The 14,016-nt window shown below is 40.9% G+C and overlaps 1 pseudogene; it reads left to right on the plus strand.

The window, feature by feature from the left end:
• Positions 1-381: 381 nt before the first annotated feature.
• LOC133802321 (probable leucine-rich repeat receptor-like protein kinase At1g35710) lies at positions 382-3,686 on the plus strand (annotated as a pseudogene).
• Positions 3,687-14,016: the final 10,330 nt, after the last annotated feature.

The following is a 14,016-nucleotide window of genomic DNA, read 5'->3' on the forward strand; positions in this document are numbered from 1 at the left end:
TGAAGACTCACTACTCTGTTTCTATGAAGCATGTAATAATAATAATGTATGACTTGGTATGGATTTCATAACTTTGCGAATTTGTGTTTGAATTTGATTGATCTGGTTCTGGTATGATAATAACTACTATAATAATATAATGAATATTGAGGATTAGCCTAAAGAAGGGGAACACATCTAGATTAAGTTGATCAACTTTCATACTTAGCTGGTCAAAAGAGAGATGAGCCATTTTTATCAAACTCTTTCATACTATAATAATATATATTACAATGCCTATTTCTTGGCAAGGAAGTACCCTGTAGTAGCTCATTCTGTCTCCTATATGAGAGTAAACCAACCACTGTAACTGAACCTTAAACCCACAGAAGCAAAAACACCATGAAAATCATCAATACTCGTTTGTGTCTTCTCCTTATTATTCTCTTGCTTCCCTTTAAGATCACATCTTCGCCTAGAACACAAGCTGAAGCTCTTGTCAAGTGGAAAGAAAGCTTAACTTCTTCACCTTCTTTGAATTCATGGTCCCTCACTAATCTCAACAAGTTGTGCACATGGACTGGGATTGTCTGCAACAATGTCACTGGTACACTCTCTGAGATAAATCTCTCCAACTTGAATCTGAATGGAACATTAGCCCAGTTTGATGTCATTCCTTTTCTCAATATCACCAGTTTCAACCTTACCAACAACAGTCTTATTGGTTCAATACCAATGGAGATAGGCCAATTAACAGAGCTTCAATATCTCAATTTTCACAACAACAGCCTTGGTGGAATAATTCCTTATCAACTGGGAAATCTCCAAAACTTATGGTACTTTGACCTTGGATCAAACTACTTCGAATCTCCTGACTGGTCTAAATTTTCAGGCATGTCTTCATTAACCTATATTGATCTTTATTATAATAACCTCACTTCAGAATTTCCAAGTTTCATATCAAACTGCAGAAACTTGACTTTTCTCGACTTGTCATCTAACACTTTGACTGGCCAAATCCTAGAATGGGTATATACTAATCTGGGAAAGCTTGAAACTCTGAAACTCAATAATAACCAATTCTTAGGACCTTTGTCATCAAACATTTCAAAGCTTTTCAATCTCAAACACCTTCATTTGGGATCGAATCCCTTAAATGGTCCAATCCCTTATCAAATTGGTTTCATACCTGGTCTTGAAATTCTTATTCTGTCTAATAATTTCTTTAGAGGAGAAATTCCTTTGTCTCTAGGCCAACTCAAGGAGCTCACCCACCTTGATCTTCACAAAAATTTATTGGACTCTTCTATTCCCTCTGAGCTTGGACTTTGTAATAAACTCAACTTCTTGGCCCTCGCTGAAAATAAAATCTATGGTGAACTGCCTTTGTCACTGTCCAATTTGAACAATATCAGTGAATTGGGCTTATCCAGTAATCTGCTTTCTGGTCATCTTTCATCTGTTCTGATATCAAATTAGACATCATTAATCTCATTGCAACTGTAGTCCAATAGATTTAGTGGGGAAATTCCATTGACAATTGGACATTTGACAAATCTCAACTACCTTTTCCTAAACCAAAACAACTTCTCTGGCACAATTCCCTCAGAAATAGGCTACTTGAAGGATCTAAAAGGCTTGGATTTTTCTAAAAACCAGCTATCAGGAAGTATCCCTGCAAAACTAAGTGAGCTTTTGAATCTCAAGCTACTGTCATAAGTTAAGAAATGAAATAAAATAAATTGACATTACAATGATCTCTCTATATTTGAAACTTTCTTTGGGATAAAATAAAATTCTGGGTGGCAACCTGGGTATATAATATTAAAGGTTTTGAGGGAGTTTCTTTCTTAGATTTAGTGAGGGATTGGAAAACTTCTGCAAGCAAATTTTTATCTTGTTTTTCCATTTTTAATTGTACTTTAGCTACTTTTTTCAGGGTTTCATGATTCACTTTTATGATGCAAACATGAACCTGATACTTTGTAATTTATTCTAATGATTAATACAAAGTTTCATTTCTTTAAATAAAAAAGAATCATATTTTGTGTCGTCAAGGTCAGATATATATATTTTCATTCTTAATTATATGTACATTCTGCTATTTGACTTGTCATCTACGTGGTTTCAGTACTTTGGTGGAACAAACTTTGGTCAGACTTCCGGCGGACCGTTCTATATTACTAGTTATGATTATGATGCTCCAATTGATGAATATGGTCAGTGACTTGTCCTTATTTTTCTGAGTTTTATTTGTATTTTTTGTTTATCTATTTGAGGAAGGAGTGATTTCCATATAAATATTATAAATTGGAAGGAATATAAGTGCAAAAATATTTAGATTATAAAGCATGTTTTGTCATTGTGTAGGCTTACTGAGTGAGCCTAAATGGGGACATCTAAAGGATCTGCATGCTGCTATAAAGCTCTGTGAACCTTCTCTGGTTGCTGCTGATTCACCCCAGTATATTAAATTAGGACCAAAGCAGGAGGTTTGTGTGACCCTTTTATTACTGTTTTTTATGCTTAACTTTTAATTATGTGAGCACATGATAACTTATAATGGAATAGAAAAGGAAACCAAATATAAAGAAACAAGAAAAAACACTGTCATGTATCCCTACTTCCTTACATGGAATTTAGCACTTACCTTTCCCGATCACTAAGATACAAGTTCCAAGCCAATGTTTTAATTTCTTTCTGAATCTTTTTCATAGTTTTCTTATCAGTTTTAATGGTACATTATGTATAAGTTATTGTTATCATTATTATTAATTTTTATGTGAAACAAATTTGTATTAATAATGGATGATATGCTGTGTATTACTGTAGACAGCCTCTGAAAGACTGCTTCAATCTAAAACATCCAGTAAGACGTAAAACATAAAAACTATCAAAAAAACTAACTCATTACAACCACAAATACCAATGACCGAGAAGCATTGAGAACGATTATGCCTTAAAATGCTTACAGTTGAAAATCCATACAGCCAACCAAGGCTTAACTTTTTCCCAGATAACTCCCGTGTCCTCTTCTCCTTCATTGAAAGTTTTATTTCTTTCTAATCATATACTTCCTAATGGTACTCTTTATAGAAGTTCCAAGTACATATGACATTTTATTGTCACTTGTTATCTTATATTTATATGGTGCATCTAATCTATGATACAGAATTATGGTGCATTCTTGGAGAAAGACGGAGCAGGGTTTAGAGGGCAAGTTAAACTTATTGGATTTCAAAATGGGGATATAGACCTCTCAAAGTCTTTATGGACCTACCAGGTGTGTTCAATTTCAAGGTTTCATTTCCTTTGTGTTGGCTGTGAAAGTAAAAGTTGTTGGCTCCCTTTAATATATTTTTGTTTTCTCCCTTTTGCATGATTTGCTAGTCAGTTAAATGGTGTTGCACCCAAATTCACTTTTTATCCAGGTAGATAATGGTATCTAGTAGACATCTCTCAATAAAAGTCGATGTTTTGTTTCAAAAAAGACGAAAAAAATTTGTATTTGAATTTTTTAGGCAAAAATTCTAGACACCCTTTAATAAGTTATCATTATTTGATATATTTAAGGTTGGGATTTTAAAGTGGATTTCGTATTGTTTAACATGGTTCTAGGTTGGGCTCAAGGGAGAATTCTTGAAGATATATGCTGCAGAAGAAAATGAAAAGGCAGGGTGGACAGAGTTAACTCCAGATGCTGATCCATCGATGTTAAGAGAGTCGCCATCTATTTCAGTTCGGGAGTCACAAGATGATTCTTAGTTTATTTACATTAATTTACTAAGGAATGAACTTTATGAAGTTTTTTTTATTTTGGTAGGGGTAACCTTAAAATGATAACTTTATGATTTATTTTAGTATTGAACATTATAAAGAATTTTAGCATTAAACATTTTATTATTGAATGGTTTTTTTCTAGTTTATTTCTAATATAGAACATTTACAAATAACTGTTATTATCTTTTACCTATACATAACCATTAAATTTGAACAAAATATAAATTGTGTAACAAACCAATAAAATAATGCTATGTGGGCTAATAAAATGATACCACGTATGATGCCACGTAGGATGCCACATATGATGCCACATAGGATGCCACATATGATGCCACGTCATCAGACACGTAAAACTACAAAAACCATATCAGCATACACGTAGGATGCCATGTCATCAAACACGTCATCTGATGACTCATCAATTGATTTATAACTTAGTGGGGTCCACTAATTCTTTTACCTACCAGTGTTAATAAGTGTAGGTAAAGACTCTTTCCCCACTAACTTTTTCCTACCAATCTCTACCAATTCAATATTGGTAGGTAAACCATATTACCCACCATTAGGCTAGTTTTACCTACACTTACAATTAGTAGGTAAAGACCCCATTTTCTTGTAGTGATGCTGCTGGATCCCATGGGGCTACGCTGGCTTCGGACGTCTTGTCCCGAGTGGGCCAGAGTTTTAGCAGTTTCGACGCTCCCCAATGGCAATTTTTGAACAACGCCCGAGACTGCACCGCCCTCTACGAGAAGAGTATCGAGCTTGCCGCCGCGGTAACTTTCCTTCCCCCCTTTTATTTTTCTTAGTAATATTTATAGACGGTCCGAGTGTTAATGATGATTTTTTTTTGTGTCAGACTCTTGCTGTTTCTGCCCAGCTCAACTATAAGTTGAACAACGAGATCCATTCGAGCAAGTCCTATGCTCAGGAGGCGAAGGATCTTCAGCTCAAAGTGAGTGATGACCTGAAGGCAGCAAATGCAAAGCTTGAGGCAGGAGCCAAGGAGCTTAAGGCCAAAGCATCCGAGCTTGAGAAGCTGAATACTAGGCTCACGGAGCTTGAGAAGGAGAATACCAGGCTCGCAGAGCTTGAGAAGGAGAACACTCGGCTCCAAGAGGCTAACAAAAAGCTCGAAGAAGACCAGGCCACCACTTTTGATATAATTGAGGGTGAAAAGGCTCGCCTCCTTGCCGAGTATAAAGAGAAGAAGGACCAGGCGGTTGATTTGGCCATGTACAGAATGTGGGCCAATAACGAAGACCTCGATAGCAGCTTCCTAGGCCCTTTTGAGGCAAAGCTCCTAGATAAGTGGAATGCTCGGCTTGAGGCGGAGGAGGCTGCTCGGGAGGCCGCCACCAAGGTTGCTCAGAAGGATAGTTATGCTATTCGTCCTGAGGGGTCTAGTGCCACTGATGCTGAGAAGGCCAAGGAGACTGCTCCTTCTTGAATCTCATCTCGGGGCTGCGTCCCTTTATTTTTGTAATTGTTTTATTTTATGCCCGTAGGGCTGATACAATTTATTTTTTCTTTTAATATCCATGCTTTTCATTTCTTGGTTTGAAATATTTTGCACATTCTATATTAAAGAATCACGTATGTTTATTTATTTGTATAAACATAGTTTGGATTTAGGCTCGAAGCTCAATGCATTCATGCACAGTTTGCTCGAATTATCCGCTTCCGATCTCGTTTTTCATCAAGATCGGATATTACTTTAACCATGAACCCGAAAGTACTTGTATGGTGTGTAATGCAAACAGTTTAGTTATATCTTTTTGCTTGGTTACTTTTTCTCATCCCCGGTTATCTCTCCGAGGTTATGAGTTTGAAACTATTTTTTTTTATAAGATACTCCAGCATCGATCTCGACTTATCTCGAAGTAGGTTTATGTTCCAACTTATCGTCGATTAGTTCTAGCTGGTTTGCTCCAAACCTTTTAAGGTCGTGTTTGGTTTGTAATCCATACACTCATATTTTTAACTTAGTTCGCATATTTGGTTACATACAAACGTATTTATCTTTTGATAATTTGGTTACATCCAAACTATGTAAGCTCGCGCGTCTGGTTACATCCAAACACTTGTACGTTTTTGATAATCGGTTATATCCAAATTACCTTAGCTCGCGCACTTGGTTATATCCAAACACTTGCGTGTATTTCGTATATGTTACTTTATTTTTCAAGCTGGTGGTATTTATATATACCAATAATGCCCCCTTAATATCCTATGAATGTGATCATAGGTTATTGGATTAAGAGAGATTGCAAAAATAAACCATATCAGATGAAATAAATCTTTATTTGATAAAATCCAAAAGTAGGCAAAATAGTACAGATAAACAAGCATGGTTACAAGCAACACCCTTCCTACACTATTGATAGTAAGGTCTTAGGTATTCGTCACTCCATGCTCGCGGTACCAGGCTCCCATCCAATCTCGCTAGCTTGTAGACACCGGGTCGGATGACTGACTCTATCTGGTAGGGTCCTTCCCAATTTGGCCCGAGCACGCCAGCTGCTGGATCTCGCGTCGCCAAAAATACACGCCTTAGCACCAGATCTCCCACACCGAACTTTTGATCTCGAACTCTCTTGTTGAAGTACCTGGTAGCTCGTTGCTGGTAGGCAGCGTTCCTCAACTGAGCTTCGTTTCTTCTTTCTTCGATCAAGTCTAAGGTTTCTTCGAGCTGAGCATGGTTCGAGCTTTGGTCATAAATGTGAGTTCGCATTGTTGGGATTTCGACCTCGATAGGCAACATAGCTTCACAACCGTATGCTAAAGAGAATGGGGTATGTCCCGTTGATGTTTGAGCTGTAGTCCTATATCCCCATAAGACTTGGGGCAACTCTTCGGGCCATCGTCCCTTTGCTTCCTCCAACTTTTTCTTTAGCGAACTCTTGAGAGTTTTGTTTACAGCTTCGACCTTGCCATTCGCCTGAGGATGAGCTACTGATGAAAAACTCTTTATTATTCCATTCTTCTCGCAAAAGTTGGTGAACAAGTCGCTATCGAACTGGGTTCCGTTGTCGGATACAATTTTCCTCGGCATCCCATATCGGCATATGATGTTCTTTACTACAAAGTCAAGGACCTTTTTGGAAGTTATTGTTGCCAATGGTTCAGCCTCTGTCCACTTTGTGAAGTAATCTACGGCAACTACAACATACTTCACACCGCCCTTGCCAGTTGGGAGAAAGCCTATGAGGTTGATTCCCCATATCGCGAATGGCCATGGGGAAGTCAACATGGTCAGCTCGGATGGTGGAGCTCGAGGAATCGTGGCGAATCTCTGGCAATTATCGCATTTCTTTACGTACTCGAAATAATCTGATTTAATGGTAGACCAGAAATAACCTTGGCGTATGATTTTCTTGGACAGGCTATGCCCCCCAGTATGGTCTCCACAGAACCCTTCATGAATTTCTTCAATGATCTTTTTGGCTTCGGGTGGAGTCACGCACCGAAGTAATGGCATGGAATATCCCCTTCTATACAACTTTCCATCCAAAATGGTGTAACGAGGAAGTTGATACATTAACTTTCGAGCCTGGTTCCGATCCTTTGGAAGGACTCCGGTCTCGAGATATTCGACTATCGGGGTCATCCAGGTAGGCTCGGACTCAATCATATACACGTCTTCCTCGTCCGGATCATTAATGCTAGGTGCCGAGAGGTGTTCAATGGGCACAACGTTTAGCTCATCATTCTCGGCAGAAGTAGCGAGCCGAGCTAAGGCATCTGCATTTGAGTTTTTCTCTTGGGGAACCTGTTCGATCGCATAAAACTCGAAATGTTCCAATGCGGATTTTGCCTTCTCTAAGTAAGCTGCCATTTTTGTGCCACGATCCTGGTATTCTCCCAAGATTTGATTAACCACAAGCTAGGAGTCGCTGTAGCAATGTATTGGTTTAGCTTTGAGCTCTTTGGCTATACGAAGTCCTGCCAGTAAAGCCTCGTATTCGGCCTCGTTATTCGATGCCTTGAAGTCGAATCTTAAGGCAGAATGAAATCTGCTCCCTGCGGGGGTAATCAAAATGACCCCTGCCCCCGATCCATTTTCATTAGATGAACCATTGACGTAAAGTTTCCACAGCTCGTGGGCCGGGGTTATAACTTCATCGTTGGTCATGCCAGTGCATTCCACTATAAAGTCTGCCAATGCATGTGCTCTAATAGTCGTCCTCGAGTGGTAGGTGATCTCGAATTGTCCGAGTTCAACCGCCCATTTAATAAGTCGACCTGAAGCCTCCGGTTTAGACAAGACTTGCCTAAGTGGTTGATCAGTCAACACATGGATGGGGTGTGCCTGAAAGTAGGGTCAAAGTTTACAAGATGAATGAATTAAGCTGAGAGCCAGCTTCTCCATCAAGGGGTATCTCGACTCTACCCCCAGCAACATTTTGCTGATGTAATAGACGGGTCTCTGTACCTTTTCTTCTTCTCGCATGAGCACTGCACTTATTGCGTGTTCAGTGGTGGAAAGATATAAGTACAGTACTTCTCCTGTAATAGGTTTTGATAAGATGGGGGGTTCTGCGAGGTGCTTTTTAAGCTCCTGGAAGGCCAGCTCGCCCTCCTCCGTCCATTCAAATTTCTTGCCTCCCCTCAAAAGGTTGAAAAACGGAAGACAACGGTCTGTAGATTTCGAAATAAACCTACTTAGTGCCGCCATCCTGCCGGTCAAACTTTGGACATCCTTGTGTCTTCGAGGTGAGGGCATGTCGATCAGGGACCGGATCTTGTCAGGGTTGGCTTCTATTCCACGAGCGTTTACAATAAAGCCCAGGAATTTTCCTGATGATACCCCGAAGGTGCACTTCTGAGGATTTAGTTTCATGTTATACTTCCGGGGCACGCTAAAGCATTCTTCGAGGTCGTCAACATGGTTATCGTTAAGTTGAGACTTGACTAGAATGTCATCAACATAAACTTCCATGTTGTTCCCTATTTGCTCTGAAAACATCATATTCACGAGCCGCTGGTATGTGGCCCCGACATTTTTGAGCCCGAATGGCATGACATTATAACAGTATAGCCCCTTATCCGTTATGAAGCTCGTATGTTCCTGGTCGGGGGCATGCATGGGAATCTGGTTATATCTAGAATAGGCATCCATGAACGACATCAGTCCATGCCCCGTCGTGGCATCCACGAGCTGGTCAATCCTTGGTAAGGGAAAACAGTCCTTCGGACAAGCTTTGTTGAGGTCTGAATAGTCAATACAGGTTCGCCACGTCCCATTAGGTTTTGGGACCAACACCGGATTGGCTACCCAGTCAGGGTAAAAAGCATCCCTAATGAATCGGTTTGCTTTTAACCTGTCGACCTCCTCCTTCAGTGCCTTCTTCCTGTCGTCATCCAGCTGTCTTTGCTTTTGTTGCTTCGGAGGGAAGCTTTTATCAATATTTAGTGTGTGGCTTACTATGTTCGAACTTATTCCTACCATGTCCGAATGTGACCATGCGAAGACATCCTGGTTTCTCTTCAAAAAGCAAATTAGTTGCTATTTGGCTTATTCCTGGAGGTGTTTTCCAACCTTTACCTTTTTCGAGGGATCAGAATCTTCGAGCTGAATCTCTTCGAGCTCTTCTAAGGGTTCAAGGTCAACTTTCTCCTCAACCCTTGGATCAATTTCTTCATCAATCTCCAACACCGTCCCGTCTTTACTTTGAACAATGACGAGTGCTTGTGCGCTCGTCTGTTTCTTTCCTCTTAAGGAAATGCTGTAGCATTCCCTTCCAGCTAACTAATCTCCCTTCAACGTCCCGACACCACTAGGGGTCGGGAACTTAATGGCCAGATGCCTTACGGACGAGACTACCCCCAACCCAACTAAGGCGGGTCTCCCGAGCAGCACATTGTAGGATGAAGGTAGATCTACTACTACGAACTCCATCATCTTGGTTGTTGAGACCGGGTAGTCTCCCAAGGTCACGAGGAGTTCGATGGATCCCATGCAGGCGGTTCCTTCTCCTGAAAAGCCGTATAGCGTAGTCGCACATGCTTTCAGGTAGCGAAGGGAGAGTCCAATCTTTTCAAGGGTTGCCTTATAGAGAATGTTAACTGAGCTCCCATTGTCTATGAGAACTCGGTGGACCCTTTTATTTGCCAGCTGGAGGGTGATGACCAGTGGATCATGGTGAGGAAACTGAACATGGGACGCGTCGTCCTCAGTGAAGGTTATTGGTTGGGATTCAATCTTTTGACTTTTCGGAGTTCTAGGTTCTGGTTCATAAGGAGACCCATCCCCAGTCTTTAGCTCGTTCACATATCTTTTTTGGGCATTTCTGCCCATGCCCGCGGGATGAGGCCCTCCCGAGATGGTTATCACGTCTTCTCCATCAATTGGAGGGGGCCTATCTTCTTCCCTAGCTCGGGAATTGTTGTTTGGTGTGGGCTGCGGCGCAGCTGCTCTTTGCCTCGCGGACACTTGATTAGTATTCTGGTTCTTGGCATATTGTCTGAAATAACCTCTCGAGATCAATCCTTCGATCTCATCTTTCAGCTGTCGATATTCATCAACAGTATGCCCAGTGTCTCTGTGAAATCGGCAATATTTGCTGAAGTCCCTCTTAGACTTCTGATTTCACATTGGGTCTGGACGCCTGAAGGGGACCTGGTTTTCATTAGCCAGGTATATGCTCTCCCGAGACTCGTTGAGCTCGGTGTACACTCTGTACACGGAGAAATATCTCTCCCCCTTCTTTTTCTTTCCTCCTTCGGCCTCGGGGTTACTCCCTTTGTTCTTTTTTCTTTTGGAAGGGTTTTCCGCAGCAGGCTTCGAAGCTGGTGGGTTTGTCGAAGTTGAGGCAGAGTTTACGTTTATCGTTGTAGTTACGGGCTGGGAAGTCACATTAAGTGTCGACCTTGCCTCCTCTACATTGACAAACCTCTATGCTCATTTATTAAACTCGGTTAGGGACCTCACTGGTTTTCTCTGCATGTCGTCCCAGAGAGCACTTCTTGGCATTACTCCAGCTTGGACAGCCATCAGGTGGCCGCTGTCGTCCACATTCTGAGCTCGGGCAACTTCCAAGTTAAACCTTGTAAGGTAACTTTTCAATGTCTCACCTGGCTGCTGCCGTATGTTAGTCAGAGTTGATGCCTCAGGTCTAACCCCCATCATGGCTTTGAACTGCTTCTTGAAGTCTTTAGACAACTGATCCCAAGAAGTTATTGAGTGTCTTCTATATTTTTCGAACCAGCTTTTAGCTGGTCCTGTCAGTGATGCTGGAAATAGCATGCATCTGAGCTCGTAACCCATGTTACTTGCTCTCATTATGGTATTGAATGTACTCAAATGGCTGTACGGGTCGGACTTTCCCTCAAACGTTGGGACGTGAGGGATCCGAAATCCTTGGGGAAATGGAGTGTTGGAAATATGAGGAGCAAACGATTCAAGCTCCTCATCAGAATCTTCATATCGATCCTGACCTTGCTCATTTTTCAAAAGCCTGAAGGCCATTTCTAACTGATCGATTCTTTCCTGGACCGGGTCCGCGAGGGGTCTTGTCTAGAATTGGTTGTCGTCGATCACAATTCCAGGTTCGCACCTCCGCAGGGGGTCTTTACGCCTATTTAAGCGATCCCTCAGGTCCTGGTTCATCGGGTTAACATTACCCCGATTCTGATTCAAATGTTCCCACAGGTCGGAGCGATTCCTGTGGCTCCCAGTATACTTTCGACCTCGATCATGCATACTGACTGATCTGGTATCTCCAGAGTCGTCACTAGTAAGACTTGTCGCATGATTGTTTCGAGATGGGTCTTTTTCGTGCCACCTCGTTTCTACCGTGCGAGATCGGGACGTTTAACTTTTTTCAGATAGGGTGCCTCTCCGCTCCCGGAAAGCTTCCCTGTTCCCTTTTCTTCTCCCCGCGCGTCTTTCGTCCTCATCTCGAACTGGCTGAGCATTCCTGCGAGGAGGTGAGGGATATCTTATAGGCGATGGAGGGAACAATATGGGCGACGGTGGCTGCCACCCAATTCGTGGCCTGGACGATACGGAGTTTGCCCGAGATGGGTTGGTTGCATTCTGTGTGTTCCCAGGGACTTGAGTCCGAGCCTCTGCAGGGGCTCAGTTGTTCTCAGTTCCCACTGGTACCTCCGCAGGTGGATTAACCGGGGCCCTAGCTCGGGTACTTCTCCGGGGTCTCGAGGGAGTGGATGGCTCTGCTGGTGACGGAGGTTGTTCCGGCCTTCTTGTGGCAGCATTCTTTCGTGGGCACCCACGAGGCTTGCGGGGAGGAACATGCACGTCCCTCGGAGGAGGAGCTTGGTTTTCGCACGGAGGCGGGGGCTAAGCCGCCTGCGCCTCCGCAGCTATCCTTGCTAACTCCTCATTCCGCTTGTTGGCTTCTGCCAACTGTTGTTTCAGCTGCCAGTTTTCAAGTTCCACAATGGGAACGTACCGCTCAGGATTGTAATACATATCCTCATCCCTTGGAGGTGCGGGTGGTCCCCGAGAATCGGAGGACTCGCTTCTCTCTTCAGCATCCGGGTTTACCATTGGCTGTTTCCCAGGGCATCTCGGATAGTTTTCTTCAGGAACGTTAGCGGCCATAACTCGTTCAGGGACTGAATGTTTAATGCTCTCAATGAAAGCACCAAACTGTTGACGCCGTTTTTCATCAACAGTGAATAAAGAGCACGAAAACAATAAATGGTTATGGCAAGAAAAATACAATAAGACAAACAAGATTTTTTACATGGTTCAGCAGTTAACTCTGCCTAGTCCATGAGTCTTTGTTATTAGAACTTAAGATGATTTCTGGAAATTCTTCAAGAATGAATTCTCCAGAGTTTCTCCCCAGATTACAAAAATTCCATCTCTTTCAATGGTGCAAATCTTCTCTATTTATAGAGGAGATTTCATAATACTATCCCACACATTTCGGGAAGTTATTCTGTATATGTAAATAAATTTAATGGCATTAAAAGCCTGTAACTCCTATATACAAGGAAACGTCCCCTGAAGACCAGGGGACGTATAACTGAATAATAAATACCCCTTTATTATAAGGGATTTACAACAATGAATGTAGACTGCGTCTCTCCAAAATGATTCATTAAGATATTCAAAGTTATCAATCTACATCGTCAGTGCCGTGTTCACCCAGGTCTCTTAATGACTTTCGAGTTGTAGCATTTTCCCCGAGATCATGGGCTTCGAGCTCACACTTTGGTCGGGCTCGGAACCCCTGATCCGAGGTCATCCGAGAATAGACATACTTCGATGTCTGTCTTTCGAGCTTGTGAGGGTTTCGAGGCTACCATCTTCGAGGTTGCCCCCTGCTTTGTAGGTTCAGTGCCTAGGTTGCGGACACGTGTTCCAGACATTACGAGCCCATTCCTGACGAATCCAGCTTTCGAGATCACAATTCTTAAGGCTCGAAATCTGGGTGTAACAATAATATATACAGATTAAAGTCACATCATTCAACATTCTTACCTAAATTTAAATAATATACACATTCATAATATAGTAAGTAGTTCTTCCGTACATCCAAAAAGCGGTACATTGATGCATTCTCTTTAGTTTTTGGTCTGGATAATATTTTCGGTGCAAATTTTTTTATTGTTGTGTATATTATGGTATATTATGGTTATTTAGATCATCCTACAATTTTTTTGAAAATTTTAAATAATTTACAATATAGAAAATAAAGTTTAAATAGTTTGTTGCATACGTGACTGTTTTTTTATGCGAGTGAATGATAACTTGTTTGAACATTTTCGACATTATAAATTATTCATAATTTTTTAAAATTTTACAAAATGCTCTAAATAACTACAATGGACACGGACATAAAAAAAAAATTTGCCAAAAATACTATCCAGCAAAAACTACCAAAAATGTGTACCGGTATATTTTTTTGGGGTTGCACCTGAAAAATCCTCCCATAATATATAAATATATATAAATGTGTAGGTATAGAGTAGTTAATGTTTTTGACTTGGGATTTCAACCTAATTTAGAATTATATGGTTAAATAATAATAATAACAACTGTATGGTCTCTATTGAATTCCTATCATTCATTGCATATATAGGCAATAATATATTATATTTTTTAACTACTTTTTTTGCAAAAAAAATTTTTTTTACTCACAACCTAATCATAATGTAATATTTTAGGGTAATTACATTTATTTTTGTATTTTTTCTTAGTTTTAAAGTTATAAACATTGTCTATAATTTTAATAAAAACTTATTCACTGTTTTTTTAATATATAATAGTATGAATTA

Source organism: Humulus lupulus, chromosome 9 (assembly GCF_963169125.1).
Source record: "Humulus lupulus chromosome 9, drHumLupu1.1, whole genome shotgun sequence".
Lineage (NCBI taxonomy): Eukaryota > Viridiplantae > Streptophyta > Magnoliopsida > Rosales > Cannabaceae > Humulus > Humulus lupulus.